Below are 17,595 nucleotides of genomic sequence, written 5' to 3'. Positions count from 1 at the left end.
TTGTTTGTTTGTTTTTAGACAGAGGGGAAAGGAGGAAGAAAGAGAGGGAGAGAAACATCAATGTGTGGTTTCCTCTTGTTCATCCCTACTGGGGACCTGGCCCACAACCCAGGCATGTGCTCTGACTGGGAATCAAACCAACAACACTTTGGTTCACAAGCTGGGACTCAATCCACTCAGCCATGCCAGCCAGGGCAATTTTTTTTTAATCTATTGATTTTTAGAGAGAGAGGGGTGTAGGAGTGAAACATTGATTTGTTGTTTCACTTATTTATGCATTCATTGGTTGATTTTTATATTGCCCTGACCAAAGACCAAACCTACAACTTTGGCGTATCAAGACAATGCTCTAACCAAATGAGCACCCAGCCAGGGCCATGTCTAAGGTTTTAATAACTATCTTCCAAGATGACTAATCTGTACTTTCTGTTTCAGTCCATCAACATATTTGGTTCTCTTTGTCTTTCCAGGTCAGAAAATAAACACTTGAGTTGTCACATTAACCTGGAAACTACACCTAATGTGTGTGTGTATGTGTGTTTGGTGCATATATGTGGTGTTGGGGGTTGTGGGGTGATTAGAAATGGGGAGTCCAGCCAGAAACAAAACTTCAGAAATTACCTACCAGCAAAGGAAGAAAGAAGAAGCAGATGAGTCACCTTAAGGAGTTTGGATTTTCTCCTTTACACACTATGAAGCCATCGGGTAAGAAGTCTGGGAAGTTCTTCATGGTGTAGTAGAATTGATATGAAATAGGAAGACACTGAGAATTGCACTAAGATGTTTGTTAAATACATGTTGTAGTAGATTTTAAAAAAGGCCTGAAGAGAACTCTTGGGGAGAGAGGCTCCTGAACAGGAAGAGGCAGCTGGGAAAAAGACCAAGTTCAAGACCACACCCTGGCTCTGCTGAGGCTGTCAAATTGACATGCACATTAATGTCTCAGATCATCAATTCTTCCTTTTATGAAGTAAGTGCAGCAACTGCTTCTTGCCTTTTTGGGAGTGTTAGGTGAGACAATGTGCTAACGTTCACAACAGCATTTTGCAATCTGCCACAAACTGACCCAGCAATAAATCCTAACCACTCTACTTTCAAACTACATCCCAAATATGACCACTTTTCACCACTTCCATAGCTTTTATGCTGGTCCAAGCCACCCTCAACTCTGACTGGGTTATTGCAATTACTTTTTATTAAAGCTCCCTGCTTCCATCTTCACCCCGCCATCTGCTTCCTTCAGTCTGTTCTCCACAGAGTAGCTAGACAGACCCCTTTAATGCATCAGTTGGATCATGTCACCCTTCCATGCATAAGCCCACCACTGGCTTCCCGTTTTCATCCACAATAAAAGCCAAAGTCCTTACATTGGTCTAATGATCCTATGTGTTCTGTCCACCTTCCACCCCCCAACTTCACTGACCTCATCTGTTCCATGGGTCTTCTTGATGCTCAGAAAACAATCTAGATGTTCCTATCTCTGGGACTTTGCATTTGCTGTCCCCTCTGCTTGGTGTTCCCTTCTTACACATGCCTTCTTTGCTTCTCCCTCTCTCCCCTCACCTTAACAGGCTTCATGGAATCCTCCTATATAAAATTGATGATTTCTTTTACATAGTTAATCAATGCAATCAATTCTTAAATGTCCATAATAATGTCAACTTAAAGGTTGTGGCAGGGAAGGGGCTCTGCCAGCCACCATAGATAAGAATAAGTCTACCAAGACATGATCTGCTTGGGGAGGAAAGGTGGTCAATCTCTCAAAGGAGAAGGGCCAGGAGCCTGTTCCTCAATGGGCTTTTATTGAGTTTAATTTGCATAGGAATGCAGGGCATATACATAAAGCTCATCAATCATTGTCAGGCAGTAAGGATCAAATGATGGATAACATTCAAAGAATTATGAGGGCTTATTTAGAGTCAGGGTCAGTTAGCTAAAGGGCCATAAAACTTTGGGGAAACAAACTCATTTCAGGCTTGGAACCTTATCATTTAAATTGAGGGTATTAGCAAAGCAGGTTTCATAGGATTTTATACAGGCTATCCAGGCCTGATCTCCCCAGGGAACCCACCCTTTCCAGCACAGGGCCACACCCATTTCCAGCATTATTTCAAGCCTAGGCAGGGGAAGTAAGGCAGCCAAGAGATTAAGAGACTTCTTGCAGACGGAATGAGGAGTCAGGCTATGTCAAAGCCAAGGGGCGAAGGTCCATCATCCCCTTTATCTATAGCCCCCCAAGTCTTTCCCTGAGGACCACTTCATGACTATGCCTGTCTTAGGTCATCCTTCCTTTAAGGAATTTTACCCGTCATTGGCTAACTGGTCATCCAGTGGGGACCAGGCAGGATGAAGTAAAGTGGGCAGAAGTTGTGCCCCTGCCAGGGAGATAAGCTTTGTCTCTTTAGTGGCTTAGGGTTCCAAAGGTCTCTCACTCAGCCTTAGCTGTGGGGGGGTTACAGCTTCTGAAACCAGGCAGGGTGGTTCCCAACAAAATGTGCTGTTCATTCTGTCTTTTCAGATCTTCATACCTGGAAAATGTTGCTTTGTGTTAGGAATGCTAAAGTATACCATTCAGTTTCTATCTCTCACTCTTTCTTTTGATATTACCCTTTAATGTCTCTTCCACATTATATTAGTACACTGCTATAGTCCCAGAATTTCCTCATGCAAGTACCTATGGTTTCTGCTGTGGGCCCCACCTGGCTGCCCAGTGATCCCAGTTGATTGTACTGAGAGAGCCAGTTATCTACATGCAGATATATTCCTCTAAGGAAATTAATAAAGGTCAGGCAGGCAGGACAGCAGCAGTCTTCATAAAATAAAATGAAAATAGTCCACACTCCTCACACCCTCTACCTTGCTTTATTTTTTCCATTACACTTGTCAAGATTCATACACTGTATATATATTGGTTTATTTATCGACCATCCCACTTCTCTAGGATATAAACCAGGAAAGGGACTTCATGTTTTATTCACTGTTGTAATCCCCAGTGCCTGTAACAGTGGACAGAGGAGATGCTCATAAACATTTGTGAAAATATTTTTCAAGAAACGAATAAATATTATTTAAGAATAAAAAATTTCAGGAAGCCAACTTCTCTGTTTCATTCATTATTTGGAATTGTGCTGGAGCTCACAGTTCCAAGGAAAACTTGAAGTATGAACACCCCCCAACATACACTGACACATACAAACACTTCCAAAGACACACAGACTAAGATCATCACTTTGAGTCTTAGGATGCTGAAATATAAGGAGGACTATACTCAGCATTTTATATGGATGCTCTCAGGGTCTCTCTAGTAAAAGAAGTAAATAATGTCTCCAAAGTTCCATCAAGAACAGACTTATTACTTTGTTTATTTTTAAAAACATTTTATGTATTTTATTTTTAGACAGAGGGGAAGGGAAGGAGAAAGAAAGGGAGAGAAACATCAATGTGTGGTTTCCTCTTGCTCATCCCTACTGGGGACCTGGCCTGCAACCCAGGCATGTGCCCTGACTGGGAATCAAATCAACAACCCTTTGGTTCACAATCTGGCACTAAATCCACTCAGCCACACCAGCCAGGGCAGAGAACAGATTTATTTAATCAAGACATTTTAACCCCACAATGCATGCTTTAACAGTTATACTACTCACCTTTGTCTTTGTCATGCTTGAGATCTCTTCTTGAATACAGAGCAGAAATCCATGGGGTTTTTGTTTTTGTTTTTTTTTCTGCTATAATAGAAGTCACTGCACTGACTTATATAGTTAAGAAATCATTAGCAACTAAGGCTTCTGCATATATATGATTTACTCTTTTAGATTTGGGCAGAGTTTAACCGCATAACCTACATTTAACTAGGAAACAGAAAATTAATAATTTGCGAATTCAGTAAAACTGTAGCTTTCTATGAACTGAAGAGAAGACAGAGAAGGCAACTGTATTAGGAAAGCAGTGGGCAGAACTGGAGAGGAGCAGAGACCCAAGGCAGAGAAGGCAAATGTGGCACTATGGCAGGAGAGAGGAATGGGCAAGAAAGAAGATATTGAAGAGATGTTCAGGAGTTCTAACTGGTGAAATCTTCAGAGTTAACAGCTGGAGGTGAGGGGCAGTGAAGGAAAGAGAAGCATCTCAGAGGCCCAAGAGGTTTCTACTTCTGACTGGGTATGTTTGGATGGTGCCATTAGCTGAGATGAAACAGGTCCTGTTTAGTGATTTCATTGGTGTCAAGTAGTCATTTAAGAGTTAATCATGTAGTCATGAGTTCATCACACTGAACTATCATCCTGCAAGTTTGGTTTTATTCACATGAATATTATTCAAATATCTTTAAAATATTAGCTATAATTTAGACACCTTTTGTTTATTCATCTTTTTTATATACCAGTCTATAATTTGAAATAAAATACCTTATAACATAACATATTATTTAATATAATGTGATATGTAGGAAAATATAATATAATCTGTGTTGTTCATAACAGCTAACCACTACTGAGAACTTATATATCAGATATATTGTTTACTTCTCTCCTCACAAGAAACTTATGAATCAGGTAGCATTGAAATAAGGCTTTGAATGGTTAAATAACTTGCCCAATTCACATATAAATGAGTGAGCCAAGATTAAACCCATGTTATTTGATTTCAGAGCCAAAGCACCTAACAACTAAGGTATCTTGCTTTTCTTCCTGCTTTCTTTACTCATTCTCCTCAAATCATTTGTTAAACTATTAGAGAATTTTCAAAACCTTTAACTATTTTTACGTGATTTCTATTCACTATGCTTGCTTTAATATGTGTGTAGACGAAACATCCACTTTTAAATACATGAAAAGCAAATTTATTCTTTTAATTCAGTTATAGGAATTAGAATTATATAGGGAAGCAGAGGAGTATAAGAATATTTCTCCTTATCCTCTAAATTACCTTTACTTTTTTATTTCTTGTGGTTGAAAATTTCACAGTTAAATTTTTGTCTTGATACACATAATTAAATTTAGAACAATTCAAGTTTAAATGGCTAAATCTTGACTGCACTAAATTTAATGCATGAATTACAGTGATGGACTAAAATGGTACATAATTTTTGAATATCATTGCTGACATTTTATTCTCTGTTGTCTGAGCCTAACATGCTAATTTGAAAGATTTGAAAAAAAAAAAAGCTCTTTGATTTGGAAAGACACAGCAGAAAATTGATGAGCACAAATGTGGCATTTTGTCACTCAAGTGAATATGATAATAATGGTATCATTAGGCAAAATAATAATGTGACAGTTTCATATGATGAAGGAACACTGTTGCCGCAGAAGATTTAAATGTTGAGCACCTGGATTCCAGATGTTTACCAGTTTCAGGCATACAAACACCTCTGCTAACCAGTATGTCCTGAATAACTTTGAAAGATATTGGGTAGTTATAGAGCAGAGGTCACACATAATCATTGCTGGTGGTGGGAGAAGTAATCTTCCTTTGTCCATTTGTTAAGATCAATTTGTATTCAATTAGCATATCATAACTTGGACTATTTCAGGAAGTCTGAGAACACAGAATTCAGTTGTGACTTTCATTTTCAAGTAGTTTTTAAGTAGAGCTATTCTTTTATAAAGGATGTTTTCTTCTCCTATACATAATTTTTTTTTAACTGGGCTAAGTGGCTTCATTAGGGAAAGCCAGGATGACAAAGGATGTAAGAGTTGGCATTGGGGCCCTTCTTGCCAAAGGTGGGCACAACATTGACAAAATGCCAGTTATACTGCATTCACCACTTGGCTCAACCAGTCTTTTCCTCCTGTTTGTCGACCTTGGAGGTCTGACCTCTTACTTTCCCAGCATGGGCCAGGGAGCCATGGACTTTACCCTCAGCATGTGGCCAGCTACTTCCAGAGTGATCAGAGGCTCCACCCCACATTGACCCAGGGTAGCCTCATCCTCTAGAGGCATGCCTACCAGTAGCACCACTTGATCTTCTGGAGCAATGCCCTCCAGCAAGGCTACATGAGCCTTGATCTCGGTGACAGTCTCCTGGCCAATCACCTTGAGTCTTTAAATGTCTTGTGTGTGTGTGTTGGGGTAGGAGTATCTTTCTGTTGGGAGCGGATTTTTCTCCCCAGTTAGAAATAATTCCAGCTTCCTCCTATTGTCTCATGATTACTGGTTTACAGAAGCCCTGGATTTTGTATGGAAGCCAAGTTCCTGAGTGGGCAGTGTTTGTTCACCTCTTTACTTATGACACATAGGTGTCTTGGCACCTGGTAGAACAGGTAAGTAATTACTAGATTTCCTCTTTCATTGTCCTTCCAAGGTCCTGCCTTCCTTTTAGAAATACAATGTATTAACTAAGCAGGTTTGACCTATTTAAAAAACAGCTTTATTTAGGTGGTGTGAATTATTTTTACCCATTCTTCAAAGAAATCACATGGTGCACACCTGCTTACTAACAGTGAGCAGCAAATACTGCCAACTTCCTCGTGCTCTTTATCAAACAAACTTCTCATCCAGAGAGTTTTAAATTCCAGTCCTATAAAATTGATGTAAATTGGGAGCACAATGCCTAAGTAACCCTGATGTACCTGAAGGTGAACCATCATTGGTGTGAAGCTGCGGCTCCACTAAGGCTCCATTTCAGGATTACTGGGACAGCCTCAAAAACAGTGATGCCCAGGTCCCTCCTCCAGAGTCTGCCTAATTGGTCTGGAGTATAGACCAAGATTCAGTAGTTTTCAAAGCTGCTCAGGTGATTCCAATGTGCAGCCGAAGGTTGGGCTCTTCCAGTGGAGAGACCTGGAGGACACTCTGGAAATGAGCACTCACTGTTTGAATCACCTTCCGGCCATTGATTGTTATTTTCCACATGTATATGTGCTCACTTAACTGACTTAATTATTTAAAATGCTCAGAACACAACAAAGTACTCTCTGAGTGTCAATTTGTTAAAGATTCCTGTAGAAGGAGAAAAGATTTAATTTTTTTACATTAAAAAATCAATCTAAGCTTATTTGCCAGAGATTTAGAGAGGATGTTCAAGTTTTCTTTTCTGTGATCACTATTATCATTCTGAGAGGTTGAAAAAAGCACTAATTTTTTTTTTACTTTTTGGCTATTATATAGAATATTTTAAAGTATATTTAATAAAATATGATTTTGCTATTAGAGTTGTCCCATTTTTCTTCCCCTTTAGTCCCCTCTGCCCTGCATCCTCCCTCTCACCAGCATTCCCCCACCCCAGCTCATATTCATGGGTCATACATATAAGTGCTTTGGCTTGTACATTTCCCATACTATTCTTAACCTCCCCAGCTATTTTGTACCTACCATTTATGCTTCTTATTCCCTATACCTTTTCCTCCCATCCTTCTCCTCCCTCTCCCCGCTGATAACCTTCTTTGTGATCTCCATTTCTCTGATTCTATTCCTGTTCTAGTTGTTTGCTTAGTTTGTTTTTGTTTTTGTTTTTTTTGTTTTTGCTTAGGTTCAGTTATTGACAGTTGTGAGTTTGTTGTTTTACTGTTCATAGCTTTGATCATCTTCTTTTCCTTAGATAACTCCATTTAACATTTCATATAATGAGGGCTTGGTGATAATGAACTTCTTTAATTTGACCTTATCTGGGAAGCACTTTATCTGCCCTTCTATTCTAAATGATAGCTTTGCTGGATAGAGTAATCTTGGATGTATGTCCTTTCCTTTCATGACTTGGAATGCTTCATTTCAGTCCCTTCTTGCTTGTACGGTTTCTTTTAAGAAATCAGCTTATAGTCTTATAGGAACTCCTTTGTAGGTAATTGTCTCCTTTCCTCTTGCTACTTTAAAGATTCTCTCTTTGTGTTTACTCTTGAGTAATGTAATTATGATGTTCCTTGGTGTGTACTTTCTTGGGCTCAACATCTTTGGAACTCTTTGAGCTTTTTGGACTTCCTGGAAGTCTATTTTCTTTGCCAGATTCAGGAAGTTCTCCATTATTTGTTCAAATAAGTTTTCAATTTCTTGCTTTTCCTCTTCTCCTTCTGGTACCCCTATGATTCAGATGTTGGAACATTTAAAGTTGTCTCGAAGGTTCCTAGGCCTTTCCTCATTTTTTTGAATTCTTGTTTCTTCATTCTGTTCCAGTTGAATGTTTATTTCTTCCTTCTGCTCCAAACCATTGATTTGAATTCTGGTTTCCTTCCCACCACTATTGGTTCCCTGTATATTTTTCTTTATTTCACTTTGCATAGCATTCACTTTTTCTTCTATTTTGCAAACATACTCAACCATTTCTGTGAGCATCCTGACTACCAGAGTTTTGAACTCTGCATCTGATAAGTTAGCTACCTCTTTACTGCTTAGTTCTATTTTTGGAGCTTTAATCTGTTTTTTCATTTAGGGCATATCTTTTGTCTCGGCACCCCTGTTACATCGTAAGTGGTGGAGCCTTAGGTATTTGCCAGGATGGGGCAACCCACATAGCTGTGTTGTGGTGCTGTATGTGCAGGAGGGGTCCAAGAGGGAACAATGCCACTTACTGGGTTCTTGGCCAGCTTTCAGTCACTTCCCCCATTAAATACAAGCAAAGTGGGCCCTTCTGGTACTGATTCCCAGGTAGGTGGGTTTGCGTACATTCTAGGACCCTGTGGGTCTCTCCAACAAACTCTCCTGTGAGGCTGGGAGTTTCTCCCACCACCTCAACCCCCACAGGTTTTTATAGTCAGAAGTTTTGAGGCTTTTTTTTTCCCTCCGCACTGGAACCCTGGGTTGTGTGGTCCATCTAGCTCCCCGTTGTTCCTCCTGGCATGTGGGACCACCAGCCACTGCCTTGCTGTCCTCTTTGCCCTGGCTTCCCATCTCTGCTCCACCTACCAGTCCAAATGAATATTTCTTTAACTCCTTGGTTGTCAGACTTCCCTACAGTTCTATTTTCTGGCAGTTCTGATTGTTTTTTGTTTTAAAATTTGTTTTTGTACTTCTTTCAGTTGTGCGAGGAGGCATATGGTATCTAACTATGCCTCCATCTTGGCTGCAAGTCAGGTAGAATATTTTTAATAAAGAAAAATAAATTCTACCAGTTGGTTGAGTTGGTGTTCTTATTATTTTCAATACAGGGGACAAGGAGTGATTTATGGGCCTCACTCAGTTATCATTCTGGAGGTGGGGTGACAGTAATGGGAATATAAAGATAAACAGAGAATCATGGCATCTTATAGAACTCAAGAAACTTCTTTCCAGATGTAAAGAATTAAGGCTTTTTAAGAAACAAGTCCCTTATGAGGTGCTTATGAAAAATATATATTTGAATGATAAATGTTAGTATTTGCTAGAAAATATCACTTTTATTTGGAAAGGTTGGCATCTGCTTTTCACAGCCAGATGTCTAGATCAAGGAATTTTATGTCGTTATATCAGCATCTGGATCCTTTCTTGATTCAAAGAGTTAGAAACTATCAAATAAAAGGAAAGTCAACATATGAAGTGTATTTTGCCTAACTAAATGATATATCAGTTTTTCAGAGAGTCTTAGGCTTGAGATGGCATCATTTAAATCTCTGAGCCCAAGATAGCTTCAATCAAAAACCACATTTTCTACAAGTCAAGATTTATATGTAAACATTCTGTCAGGTTTCCAATTTTTTCTAGGATTGTTGCAGGTTGTAGATACGAAGGCAGAGCCTGGGGTAGGCAGGAATCAAAGTATGTCTTGACTTCATTTTCTTCTGTCCAGTTCCACTGCTGCCACCTTAGTCAAAGTCACCATTGCCAAGACAGCTGGCACAGCTTCCTGATTAATGGTCTCCTCTCATCCATGCCTGCCGCTCTCTCCCTGCCCACCCCAATCTATTCTGCACATAGTAGTCAAGTGATCTTTGTTCTGATCATGTTGCTTTTCTTGTTCTCTCCACTAAGAACAAAACCCAAACTCTTTATCACAACTCTGTCTTCCTCCCAGCCTGTGCTTTCCTCTTCTACCTCTCAACAACACAGGCTTTTCAAGGTGTCAAACTTGCAAACCTCTTAGATCCTCTAGCCTTCACTTTAAGCCTTGGTTTAAAAGATACTCAGGTCAGACACAGAGATAAACCCACAGAAATTATGCATTTATTAGTCTCCCAATTATCTCACAGGATTGTAGTGAGTATTAAATATATACTGAAATATTGATAGATCTCGTATTTATATTATGTTTAATCTTCTGAAAACCCAAGTGTGTGTGTGTGTGTGTGTGTGTGTGTGTGTGTGTGTGTGGTGTGTGTGTGTGTATATATAGTGTGTAAGTGTGTGTGTGTGAAGACAGTTCTGGAATCCACACTGGCTAAGCTTTCAGATTTGCCAAAATGCCTGCTCTTTTGATGAGCTTTGATGATAAAGTTTCTCCAGCTATATAACTTTTTTTTAGCACTTATTCAGACTGTGCCCCTGCTATTACCATTTCATTGGGACAAGGAGACACATATTTATAGAAGGGTGGAATCCCAGAGGGATTTTCCTGATGAAAGCCTCCCAGCTGAGTGAGTCCACACACCCAAGGTCCTCCTAGTCCCCAGCTGGCCCAGCAGCAGGATGTCCCACGTAATGTACAACAACCACACATGAGAAACCAAGTATCAATAGTCCAAACTAAGACTGCTATATTTGTCCTGAAAACACAGATTCCTTATTCTATATGTGGCTGCACATGTGCTACAAAGGTGTCAAAATATTAATCCTTCAACCCCAGTGTGCTCTCAGTATATAAGCAATTTCTCTGAAGACTATGATGCAGAGAAAGAATGAAAAAGGAGCTAATATTGCAAGGTCATCATGGTGCCTCCCTTGCTCCCATTTCAGCAACCTCAGTGACTCTCCAGGGCCCCTCTGCAGCACTCCAGTCATTTCAGATGGAAACTTTGCTCCTACTCCATTCTTCCTCTCTTTTTTTTTGATGCCATCACATGTACCATATTCTCTTATGTCAAATTTGTTCTCCTAGGAAACAAAAAAAGCATATCATACCAAGGAGCTCACTTTGATAATGGCTCAGTGCATTTCCATTTTACCCCCAGAGAAGCATTGCAGCCACTGCCTTTGGGTCCTGCAACAGTTAGTGATGCTGGTATTTCAGTCACATGAGCAAACCTGAGATGAACTACTTTTGGGTAAACCCTGCCACATCTGTGACTGTCTTCTCTACCATCAAGTCCACCTTGTACTGTAGGTCCATTTTCATCCAGTGTTAGACTTTCACTGGCCTATAGGACAGAGCATAAGAAATAGAAGGTACAAGTTACTTATTCAATAATCAATGAGGCCAAATTTCATTATGTTTTTTTAAAACAAATTATTTAGAGAATCTTGCCTTTAAGGTCCAGGGTTCACAAACTCCATAAAATAATAAATCCAAATGAGAGTTAAGTACATATTGAGGGTATATGCTTTTTATCTTTTCTGCCTCTAACACTGGCTGAGTAGTTTGCTATTAAGGAATGAAAGATCAATCATCACCTGGTGACTTGTCTTAGAATGTAAAATAGCTAACACTTTCACTCTAAAATCTTTCTGCATAAAGGCAGCAAATTACACACTGACCATAATGATTACTTGGGGGCAAATGTATGTATGTATCTGTGTTTATATGTATTAGACACCAAGTGAACCTGCAAAAATATGAACATATGTTTAACGAGCATGACTTACTCAGTCCCATCTCCTTCAAGGTGGCTAAATAAATACAGGGTCCAGCACAACTAACACCCCTTTTTATTACAAAATCTCTTATTACAAAATCATAAGCATGTAATTCTGTAACAAAACAATATTACACTCAAGCCACCATATGACATTTTAGGTGAAATGTTCAAATTAAAACTCTAAGTTATTACACCCATATTATTATCCTACTACCACACCCAAGCAGGTGTTACTTCTGCCAGACCCTGTACACTGCTGCTTATTTCATGAGTTCCAGGTGTGTTTTAACAGCCTCAGATAACTTTCTGGGAAAATCTGCAAACATGAGGTTATATTCAGATGCATGCCTTCTTTACCTCAGCAGCAGGCAGCCTACCAAACTTAAAATTGAGTTTCTCCCTGACTCTAACTTCCACATTTCTGTTCCCACTGCAGTTGGTACGTGGAATTAGGTATGAGATTCACTTTTTTGCATTTTCCTGTGAAGTATTGTACTATGGATTCTAAAGGAGTGACCCAAACCCCTCATTGCTGCTCAAATACCAGGAATGACATTCTATACCTAAGGGAAATTACCATAGTGGAGAGCAAATATATTTCACATCCTATAGCTACTCAGAAGGAAGCCTTGACATTTCAGGAGAGGTGAAAAGGAAGGACAGGAATTCAGCTTCCACACTTCCGAGGTAGCAAAGGGAAGGAGAGTGTTCTTGGCATGAGTGATGACCAAAGTGATCCAATATGAGGCCGTCATTTTACTGTGAGTCCCGAAGGAAGAACATGAGGGAATCTTAGTTAACATTCTCCTTACAAGTGTATGGCACTCAGAAGGGTTAATCGGATCTTTCTAGGATAGGAAAAAAAGACTTTGTAAGCTATTATAGAAAGAACAAAATAAAAATGACCTCAAATTTCTGGTGTAAATGACAGTCCTTGAGAGGGAAAAACAAGTATTTAAGCAAATGACAGGGAAATACACGTAGGCAGATTCTATCATACAGAGCTTCCTTTTCTAAGATGTGATATCAATTAATTGTGAGACTAAGAGGCCAAAAAGGGCTTTCCTCAGCAAGCGGTAAAATTCAGTTTCTTTTGAGTCCTCCAACCCTTCCCCTACAGAGAATTGAATTATTCAACTTAAACAGCTTGGGAGGGCCTTTTAAGAACCAAATTTGTATGTATGTCTCTTTTCTCTGACCTGCAAAGTGCTGGCTGGGAGCTCAGGGCATCATTAAGTTAGAAATGTCATCTCCTTCTATTTCTTTGCCCTCCAGTGAAAAGAATCAAACCAAAATGAGAGATGCTGTTACACACTAGACATGATAGTGCTTTCCAGGCCAATTGTTTAAAAGACTCAAAATAATCTATATTTTACCAAAGGCCAAGCCAACTTGATTTCAACACATTTGCACTGGGAGCCCTGGATATCAGGGCCCAGCTCTGAGCTGTGGTTCTACCTTCTTATCTGGTTTCCCTTTCTTGCTATGAAATTCTGGGCTTAGTCTCCTCCCCTTCTCCCCTCCCCTCTCTCTTTTTTGTGAAACTCCACTATATCTGTACTGAAAATCAAGATCAAGTAAGCTTTTGCCCTTCTTTCTACAGGAGGTTTCTGTCCTTTCTGGGCTTGTGTTAGTTAGGTTTGCTTTTTATTAAAATGAAGGGACTGAACTAGGTGAGCTCTAAATTCTTTTTTGGTTAAAAATTTGAAGGTTCTTTGATGCTTAAGACTTGTTTGCCTCTAGCCCAATCACTCACATACATGCTCATAAGGCATCTGGGTTTTATATGGTGTCATTAATTTGGATTGTCTGTGATCCCGAACAAATGAATACCCACAGGAGCATTGAATTGTGTGAAGTGATTGGATTAGGAAATTGATTAGCAGAAGAACCATTTGGGAAAGTTCTCTGACAAGAAAAGAATTTACCCATGAACCCACTATTCATAAGCAGTGGGCATTAGAGAAAAGAAAATCTCCATATTTATGACTGGACAAAGGATTGCCAATGAAACAGGTGATTTAGAATAAAACCTAAATGGTAAGAGAGATGACAAAGTAGAAGAGTTTTGGGGACAAAATGAGAGATTGGAATGGGCAAGAAATAAAGCAAATCAGCATAGCACCTGGTCATGTGAAAAAAGTCAAGAAAGCATCAGTAGAAAGAGTGGAGTTTGTTCTTACATTTCTCACCAAGAAGATGGTGTTCCTCTGGCTGAAATAAATAACTATATATCACATACTTTCACTGATTAGGTGATAAAAGATAATATTTCTAAAGATTCTTCAGTTATTAGGAAAGGAAGATTAGAAAGGAAGTAGTGTCTAAGCAGAGTCTTGAAAGAACAAATTAAATTTGCCAGGTAGTGTTGGTAGGCAATTTTATCATCCATCACAAATAGTCAATTTAGAACTTAACCATTCTACCTTAATGTATCCTGAGCTTTCTACCTTCCCAAGCAAAATACATCTGCAATTTATATGACAAACAATCCTGAAATATGCTTAGTGAAGCTCAGTTTTATTAGACAAATGTCTTTAAGGCTTACAAATAGAAAACAATGAGAAATTATCTTGATGGATCTATATTACCACAAAGAATCTTGCAAGTACATATCCTTTTGAGAAATTAGAAACATGCTTTTGAATTAATTGTGTTAGTACAAATTTTTTTAAAAATCACTTGTTTTAGGAGAGTGATCAATTTTTAGACAAGGCAACACTATTTTTCTATTTTTTTTCTCCACACAGTAATATCTTAAAATCACATCCTTTTCCTTATGGTTGAAAGCATTTCCCCAACCCCCAACCCAGACCTCCTGGGAAAATTCAATGCATGCTTCAAATCTCTGCTCAGACACTACTTCCAGTGTGAGATTTCTTCCTGAACCACTCCAAAGCCTACAAATGAGAGTTGTATACTATGTGTTCAGTTGTCATTCTTTGTTTTACCATCTTACCTACTCAACTTTGAGCACCTTAAAAATCAGTAATAGAGATACATCTAATTGATGTAAGGGGTAGGATCAGAGTCAGTGTGAAGTATTTTTGAATAAATGAATAAATAAAAGTAAAATTAAACATGAGCATATCACCATTTTGGGGGTGAACTCTGAGACTCTGATACAGCAAAATACACAAGGAACAAAATTAGTTATCATTCCATGGCATCTACTCAACAAGCATGATACATGATCAATTTTCAACTATACTCACCCACTCTATTTACTTTAATAACATATTTGGCAGAAGCACCCATGCATTTGTGTAATTTCACCAATTCCTTTTGATAACTTTCTAGGCTTTGAAATTGAACAGTCTATGATTTCAACCCCATGCCACCCACCATTATGAACTTACTTAAAATTTCTGAGCCCCAGTTGAAAGAATAAAAAATTATTAGGCAATTTCATCATTCTATCATTTACTCAAAATCCTTTTGTCTTCATTTCATCACCTGTAAAGTGAAAATAACACAGAATGGGCTATTGTGGTAATTAAATGAGAAATATATACAAATTGTACAATTTATTGCTTCACATATAAAAGGTATTTTATAAATGGTAACTATCAATTCTGTTGCAAAGTACAGTAGAGAGATTCAGCCTGGACCAAAAGATATGACTGCATCTCCCTTCCTCCTTGTGCCCATTCAGGAAAAACATTGCTCATTCCCTTTTCTCTGTGCCTACCCAAGTATTGAACATTTCATTTCATTCTTATACTACAGTAGGACCTGTCATAAATCCTAGATGATGATTCTCCAGACACCAAACCAAATAAATTGTCATCTGTCAGAAAAATAAATAGAAGTTTACATTACCAGCTGTGTGATATGAGGAAACTTACTTAAACCCTCTGTTCTTTGTAAATTGGGGGTAATAACAGTACCTATTTTATAAAATGTTATGATAAAATGGACAAATGCACACACACGCACACACACAGACCTCCTAGAATACTGCCTGCATGCTATGAATCCTACATAAATATTTACTACCATCATTATTCCCTTTAAATCAATAAATATTGAACATACTAAAACAGACCAGGGCATGCAACACAGTCCCGCTGCAGTCCCTCCATTCCTCAGCACTCCAACCTGGGGAGCCAAAGACTCAAGGGCAGTGAGCTCCACTCCTGGTTTTGTGCTCTTTGAACCACTGCTGGGCCCTAAAAATGTTATCTTGCATAAGACACCCCATGTCCTCTGAAACTAGCCAGGAATTATCAGCCTGCTATATTTTGTTTTTCTAAAAATATTTCACTCTTTCTTTCTATTAAGAAAAAAGAAGAGTCAATATTTCACTCTTTCTTTCTATTAAGAAAAAAAGAATAGAAAAGGTATTTAAAATTTAAGAACAACAGTAAGAAATAACTTTCAAAGAGAAATTTCATGTTAAGTACAGAGATGGAAAAGAGAATATTTAGATGAAAACATTTTTTTTACTTTCCTAGTACCTTTATGAATTTCCATTACCATATACTGAAGCTATTTTTGATTTTACTATCAAGTTCACCCATTTATTACAGCTTTGGAAATGACAGAGATGATGCAGATCCACCAGCACAGACCATTTCTAAACACTAAGCATCTTTCCCTCCCAAAAAAGAAATGTATGCCTGTCTCAGACATCCCTTGTATTTGCATTCTGACAAATAAAAATAGTTCTCACATGTTGCATTTAATAATGAAATGGGTCATTAGGCATGGTGAGGAAATTAAGGCAATTTCTTAATAAAATATTATGTATAGTAATTTTATAACTCAAAGAATTATCACACATGCTATACTATTTAATCCACTCAACCTCCAGTGACATAGAAAGATGTGATTTTATTTTCCCATTTTATAAATTAGCACACAGCAGCCCAGAGAGACACATTTGCCCAAGGAAAATGGCAAATACTGGAACTCACATCCAGGTCTCTTGATCGTCCCCCTTCAGTTTACTGCACCTCCCCACGTCTCAGGGTACAGAGTTATTTTCAAGTAGAATATTTAATTATAGTTTTCTGGATCTATAACCTTCCTATTCCTCTTCCTCATAACTAACTTTTATTGAGTGGTAGCATGTCCAGACAACACTCTTTATGTATCACAGGAAATAACTTCTGTGAAAGGCAATATTTGAAATATAATTTCTTTTTCTGTTTGCCACTAAGTACTTTAAGGAAACTGGGAAAGCTTAATTAAAAAGCAAAAGATCTATATTAAAAGTATAAACAAGTAGACTATATTCTAAGCTATATGTGTTTTATTCATTGTTTTATCTCCAACACTGGACATAATGCCTGGTTTGCAATAAACACCCAATAAGCGGTCTCACTTTGCTCCATAGTAGCAGAACTCCTATTTTAACCTGAATACATTGCCATGTAGGTGAAATATTATATTTTCCAGGCTCCCTCATGAGCAGGTGGGACCATGTGACCAATCATATGACTGACTAAAAAATATTCTGTGAACTTTTGGAATAGTTTCCTTAAAATGCAGGCATGGGGGAATTCCACTCTCAGAATAATGGGCTAGGTAATTCACAAGAGTGCTGCCACTATACACAATTAGAAAGGCTAAGTAGTACATGTATTTTGAAAAAATAAAACAAGTTTGAATATTAAAATTTTAATAAGGTAAGGAAAAATTACAGGGCCAAGATAAGGAAACCCAGAGAAGTGAGTACAGCAGCACTTGTGGTTACATTTTCCCCCTGGGTGTGTTTCCATGGGCGTGTGGCAACAGACAGACGGCACACTCAAAAACGTAATTGAAATGTGCTTAATGATGAGAGTGTTTACAAAGCTGTGTGGATGGTTAAAGAAAATAGTACAAAAGGCATGGTACAGTCCCTAGGGTTAGGAACAACTAGGAAGCCCCTAGTGCCACTAGGGCTGAAGGCACAGGAAGGGGAGCAATTAATTAATTACTTGAACTTGGGAAAATCTATCAAGCTATAGAAAGA

The 17,595-nt window shown here is 38.5% G+C and overlaps 1 long non-coding RNA gene across 1 annotated transcript; it reads right to left on the bottom strand.

Annotated features, from left to right (window-relative positions):
* Positions 1 to 10,569: 10,569 nt before the first annotated feature.
* On the bottom strand, positions 10,570 to 15,093 carry LOC123824698. The gene is made up of 2 exons (XR_006786738.1): positions 14,993 to 15,093; positions 10,570 to 11,195 (listed from the first exon to the last, which is right to left on the bottom strand). It is a non-coding gene; the product is annotated as an uncharacterized LOC123824698 (long non-coding RNA).
* Positions 15,094 to 17,595: the final 2,502 nt, after the last annotated feature.

Source organism: Phyllostomus hastatus, unplaced genomic scaffold (assembly GCF_019186645.2).
Source record: "Phyllostomus hastatus isolate PE091 unplaced genomic scaffold, TTU_PhHast_1.1 phas_contig_118, whole genome shotgun sequence".
Lineage (NCBI taxonomy): Eukaryota > Metazoa > Chordata > Mammalia > Chiroptera > Phyllostomidae > Phyllostomus > Phyllostomus hastatus.
Note: the sequence above shows the minus strand (reverse complement) of the source record. Positions and strands in the feature narration are given on the sequence as shown.